Consider the following 6,514-nt stretch of genomic DNA (forward strand, 5'->3'; position numbering starts at 1 on the left):
CAGTGTTTAAGAAATTATTCCTTGAACTAAAGAATTGGTGTCCTTACGAGGAGCCACCAGTTCTACAAGATTAGGCTCAGTGCTTACTTAGACCGACTTGCAAACAGTTTCCCCTTCCCCGTTTTTCTTTTCTATCTTTTATTTGGCAAAGGCTGTTCATTAATACGGCAGCCCGATATAAGAAGCAGAGTAAGGATGCTCTGATCGACCTCTGCGAGCAAAGAGGAATAGAGACCGCCGACAGATCCAAGGAGATGCTGATGCACAACTTGGCGGAGCACGACTTGGTGCAAAATGTTGAAGCAGCCGGACAAAGAGAGAGTCCACCTCCGAGAGGCCCATAAATGCCAGTCCTTGCACCGGAGATGTCCTCTGAAGGTGCCAGCAACACCAGTTCTGAGGAGCCTGTGGACTTTACGTTACAAATGCCTTGACAACAGCTGGGAACAAGTGATCCCGCTCTGCACCTGCAGCTTGTTCTACAGTACCGAGGGGCTGCAGAACGCCGAGCCGAGAGAGAGGTGGCTGCTGCAGAACGCCGAGCCGAGAGAGAGGTGGCTGCTGCAGAACGCCAGCCTGAGAGAGAGTTCAAGCTTCGGATGGCCCAAGTAGAGTGGGGTAGCAATCTTCAGCTAACCCCCTCCCAGGACATAAATCCAAGGAGGCCATGTTTGGAAAACTTCCCTGTGATGGAGAAGGACACGGACTTGGATACTTTTCTTCGGGTGTTTGAGAAAACCTGCAAACAATATCATCTACCCCATGAGCAATGGGCGCTGTACCTAGCCCCGGGGTTGAGAGGCAAAGCTGCGGAGGTGTTTGCTGACCTCCCATCTGACCTGGATGGGAACTATGAGGCAATCAAAGAGGCTCTGGTCAGGAAATACAACCTAACCCCAGAAGTGTATCGGAGAAAGTTCTGGAACTTACAACGTGGGTCAGCTGACAGCTATGCGGATTTTGTGAGCACATTGAGGAGCACCTTCCACCAATGGATCAGGGGACTTTCTGTTAGCAGCTTCGAGGCCTTAACGGATCTTATGGTCAAGGATCAATTTCTCCATATGTGCCCCACAGATGTACGACAATTTGTGTGTGATCGAGAGCCACAATCTGCGGATGAGGCTGCAAAGATTGCGGACCGCTACGTGGCCAACAGGATGCCGGAGGTGCGGAAGCCATCGGGATTCAGCTGGAAGGGAGGTAAGCCAAACGGGGACCCCACCCCCTCTGCCAGCCGGTCACCAGTGCTGTCCAAACCCACCTCCTATGGGGCCCCGGGGACCAGATATCTTTCAGTTGATTCACGCCAATGCTTCACGTGCAAGAAAGTGGGACATGTTAGTGCAGTCTGCCTGGATAGGGAGAAACGCCCCACTACCACCACAAAGCCGCCTGGGCCCCCACCTTCTGTCCTATTTGTGGCCGTCACTGATGTGCGGACTAATGAGAACTGTCAATCTGTCACTGTTGGCGATAAAGTTACCATTGGTCTCAGAGACACTGGAACACAAGTAACTGCGTCCCGAAATGGTAAACCCTGCAGATATCATGCCAGGAAAGACTATGTCTATCACCGGGATTGGAGGGGTCAGCCCTGCCGTGCCCATGGCCCAAGTGTATCTGGACTGGGGAGCAGGAAAGGGAGTAAGGGAAGTGGGAGTATCAGAGGCTATTCCCACCAATGTGCTGCTAGGCACCGACCTGGGAAGGATGGTGTCCCACTATATTCCTCCAATGAACATAAATGCTACTGAGAAGGTAGAAGCCCGTGTCCCACCTGAGACCCTGTGCCAAGAGGGAAAATGTACCCATGTGCAGGACTGTACGTATGTGGCCGCTGTGACCTGGAGTCAGGCTGCGGCTCAGACTCAACCCCAGAGACTAGAGGATGAGTCTCAGATAGAACTGCCAGAACAGGAGGGCCCTCCTCTCGCCCAGGAGCCCCCTTACATGCCAGATCCACGGAGGTCCCTGACCACAGACCCGGAGGACTCTGCATCCGACCAGAGACTGGTGTTCACACTAGGCCAGGGCCTGCAAACTGACAGCAAGAGCTTCCAGGAGACCCTGCTGGCAGATGTCAGTCTGGAGAAGCTCCGATGTCTTGCTGACTAGTGTTGAGCCACCCCCATAGTGTTCGAGTTAGGTTTGGTTCATCGAACACCCGTATGTTCGCCGAACTATTCGTCGAACTGTTCGTCGAACACCTTCGAACACCGTTAAAACCAATGGCAGGCAAACAAAAACACATAGAAACACATAGACAACACCTTCAAAGGTGTCCAAAACTTGACAAACTGCTCAGAAGACACAACTAACACATGGAAAAGTGACAAGTACATATAGTCATGTGAAAAGAAAAGAGATGGAGGAGTAAAAGGAGGGGGAGACACAGATATAGGCATGTCATGCTCTTCTAAAACCAAAAAAGTGCGAAGCCGACACGGCCAGTCCGTTCCTGCCCGTGCCACCTCCGTGTCGCTGGCTTTGTGCCAGAGCTGCGGTGGACCCTGACGGCCAGCCCCCCTCTCCCAATACTGGTGCCTGTCCGCTGGTGGGTCGAGCGAGCCCCCCTGTGGTGGGGGCAGGTCTAAGCTTTTTAATTTAAATTGTCTCTCTAATTTGAATGAATACACTTTAAATCCTTTTACAAGGATCTATTGGAGGGCAAGTCTCATGCCAGCAGCCGCGTAATTCCAGATCCAGTAGCGTCCACTAAAGCTGCTGCAGTTAAAAAGCTTTTATAAGGATCGAGCTCGGTGGTCCACCGCAAGGCGTCCTACCGCCAGTCCCAGCCCCTATGCCTTGGGGTGCCTCCTGATGCTCTTCACTGAGTATCCCTGGGTCTCGAAGCATTTCCTTTGAAAAAATTAAGTGTCCAAACTACAGGTGGTGTAGCTTGCTTAACAGCTGAGATAATCCGCTGACTAGCAGACACTGCTACTAGGCGCAAAGTATTTCCTGGGCTAGATGCAGTTAAAAATTTGTAATTAGATACTCTCGTTGGATGCTGAGATACCATTACATAGAGTCTCCTGGCACGCCATATATTATTCTCTTAAAAAGCTTGGGGTAGGGGTCCAGGGGACCCTTTTATAGCCAAAATCACGGGCCTGTATCGCAATACGTCACCTAGGCTGAAGATAAATGGAACTGTAGCACCCCGAGGGCTCGGTTGCTACAGAGGTATTGCACCTCACCCAGAGGTGTGATATCTCACTCTCAGGTAAGGATGGAGTGTGGATCAGGACCCCGACACCTGCATGCATTACACCACATTGCCGTGGGGCAGGGCGACCAATATGCCACTGAGATGGGCACGACAGTCCCTGTCCCTGGCTGGAGTGGGGGGAGGGAACACTGAGGAAGGGGAACCCTGTAGTGCAGGAGCAGGGAGGAAGCAGTTCCTGGGTGCATTGAGAAGGGAGTATAAAAGGTGGGCACCATCTTAGTTCAGTGCAGAGAAGTCTGAGCAGAAGTGACAGGGAGCAGGGGCTCTGCATGAGCTCTACTCCGGAAGCGGGCCTAGTAACAGAGGCCCAGGCCTGGAAGAGGGAGAAGGAAGGAAGAAGAGCGGAGAAGGCTCCAGGAACGAGGAATGAAGGGATCCCAGGGGTGCGGACGGGCGAGTCGCCACCGCACGCCCGAATCCACCTGCGTGGAGGGGTCAGGCCAAAGGGGGAGACCGGTCCCCGAAACTAGTGGAGGCAGGAAACGACCCTCAGCTAGAAACCGGAGGCTGTGACATTTTTTGTGGCGCAGCCCCTCGCTACACCCGCTAGGAAGGCACCACATAGGGTCAGGGAAACTGGCGCCAAGTTTACCAACAGGAGGCCTGAGGCAGCTGGACAGAAGCGTTGGTAAGAAAGGCCAGACAAAGGGAACACAAAGGGGGTCCTGTGAAGCGCTCCAAAGTTATCTGGGAGTTGTCTGAGCCCCTCACCTGGTGAGCACAGTACGACGTGGGAAGCCGTTACCTGCAGAAGTGGTCTGGATATTAAGAACTGTGAGTAAAGGCCCTGGACTGCATCACTGTCTCCGTGTCGTTACTGCTGCTGCCCTGCACCATCACCCCCATCCTCCGCATACACTGCCCTGAGGCTATACTCCTCCCGTGGGGAGTTATACTACGCTCTGCTGCACCCACAACACCAGCCTCAGCGGTCTGCCCTGCAGCGGCGGTTCACTCTGACAGCAATCCACGGGTGGCGTAGTCGGACATTTAAACATCAAAACCACATAAATAGTTCCGCCACTGGTTTGACTGCCCTGAGCCACGGAACCGGGTCGCCGCCACGGAGACTACAACCACCAGCATCCACCAAAAAGAGTCCGGCTCCGGGTGTCCCAAGGCCCAGGGGGCGCGTCAGAACATTTTCATCACCTTTCATAATCACCAATGGGACAAGGCAGGGATGTCCTCTGTCCCCTCTCTTATACACCCTAGTGACGGAGCACATGCTCTCATCAATTCGCCATAACCCCAATATTAGGTGGATTGAGGTGGGAGGCACCGAGTAGAGATGAGCGGTGTTCGACTTGAACTGTTCGCCAATCTCAAATTCGAGCTGTTTTGGGCGGTGTTCGAGCCTTTCGACGAACACGAACGATTTGAAAAAAATTTGGCAGTTCGAGGTTATGTTCGATAACTGTTCGTGCACCAAAATCATAACTGGATTTTATCTCAGTAATGATGAAAATTAATGTTTGAGTGTACAGCGGGGCGGGGGGAGGGGCAGGGATGGATCTCTGCAGGAATAATGAAGATCTCCATTTTTTTTTTCTCTTTCCCGCATTTACAGTGGGGAGGTGCAATCTGTCAGCCTATCAGCAGCGCACACACGGAGCGAAGTGCTTTTTTTCACACAAGCAAGGGCATGTTTCATTGGCAGTGTATGTCACATGTCCTTGCCCTATAAGACCCAGCCATTTTCCCCGTCGCCACCATTTTCTCACTGCTGCAGCTGCGTGTTAGACGGCACCACTGTTGCTGTGTGCGCTATACCTTGTTAGTTTCAAGCCAATTTTCGCACAAATCTACAGATAGCTTGGGAGTAGGGAATAATTGTGATTGCAGTCCTTTAAGGACTAGGTTACAGCATTTCCTACGACTTTTATCAGGCAGGTCTGTGCTCTTAAATAGATAGGTTGGGAGTAAAGACTAATTGTAATTGCAGTCCTTTTCAGGACTAAGTTAGATCAGTTCCTATCAGTTTTTGCCAGGAAGGTCTGTGCCAGTGCTGTGCAAGTTTTTTTCACAGCATTTGGCTAAATCTAGCAAAGCTAATCCTTTTTGGCCTATTGCAGAGTGTGTTAGTCAGTGGAGTAGCCTATCTGTGTTGCAAGCTACACCACCTCTGCATAGAATACCATTTTTTTTACTGCACCTAGTGAAGTAAAACCTTTTGGGCATAGCATCATTCTATTAGTCCATCTATACTGACCTCCATCAGGTTGCAAATTGAATATAATATTTTTCTGCATCTAGCTCTGAAAAAATATTTGGGCTTCTAGCTGTGTGTGGGACTTGTTCTATTAGTCCATCTATACTGACCTCCATCAGGTTGCAAATTGAATATAATATTTTTGTGCATCTAGCTCTGAAAAAATATTTGGCCTTCTAGCAGTGTGTGGGACTTGTTCTATTAGTCCATCTATACTGACCTTCATCAGGTTGCAAATTTAATATAATATTTTTCTGCATCTAGCTCTGAAAAAATATTTGGCCTTCCAGCAGTGTGTGGGACTTGTTCTATTAGTCCATCTATAATGTCTTCCATCAGGTTGCAAATTGAATATAATTTTTTTCTGCATCTACCTCTGAAAAAATATTTGGGCTTCTAGCTGTGTGTGGGACTTGTTCTGTTAGTCCATCTATACTGACCTCCATCAGGTTGCAAATTGAATATAATATTTTTCTTCATCTAGCTCTGAAAAAATATTTGGCCATCTAGCAGTGTGTGGGACTTGTTCTATTAGTCCATCTATACTGACCTCCATCACGATGCAAATTGAATATAATTTTTTTCTGCATCTAGCTCTGAAAAAATAATTGGGCTTCTAGCTGTGTGTGGGACTTGTTCTATTAGTCCATCTATACTGACCTCCATCAGGTTTCAAACTGAATATAATTTTTTTCTGCATCTACCTCTGAAAAAATATTTGGGCTTCTAGCTGTTTGTGGGACTTGTTCTATTAGTCCATCTATACGGACCTCCATCAGGTTGCAAATTGAATATAATATTTTTCTGCATCTAGCTCTGAAAAAATATTTGGCCTTCTATCAGTGTGTGGGATTTGTTCTAATAGTCCATCTATACTGACCTCCATCAGGTTGCAAATTGAATATAATATTTTTCTGCATCTAGCTCTGAAAAAATATTTGGCCTTCTAGCAGTGTGTGGGACTTGTTCTATTAGTCCATCTATACTGACCTCCATCAGGTTGCAAATTGAATATAATTTTTTTCTGCATCTAGCTCTGAAAAAATATTTGGCCTTCCAGCAGTGTG

General features: G+C 49.1%; 1 pseudogene; it reads left to right on the forward strand.

Moving 5' to 3' along the window:
- Positions 1-294: 294 nt before the first annotated feature.
- LOC141157729 (uncharacterized) lies at positions 295-2,118 on the forward strand (annotated as a pseudogene).
- Positions 2,119-6,514: the final 4,396 nt, after the last annotated feature.

The sequence above is a fragment of the Phyllobates terribilis genome, unplaced genomic scaffold, assembly GCF_046119375.1.
Source record: "Phyllobates terribilis strain yellow unplaced genomic scaffold, ASM4611937v1 Scaffold_8__6_contigs__length_399053987, whole genome shotgun sequence".
Lineage (NCBI taxonomy): Eukaryota > Metazoa > Chordata > Amphibia > Anura > Dendrobatidae > Phyllobates > Phyllobates terribilis.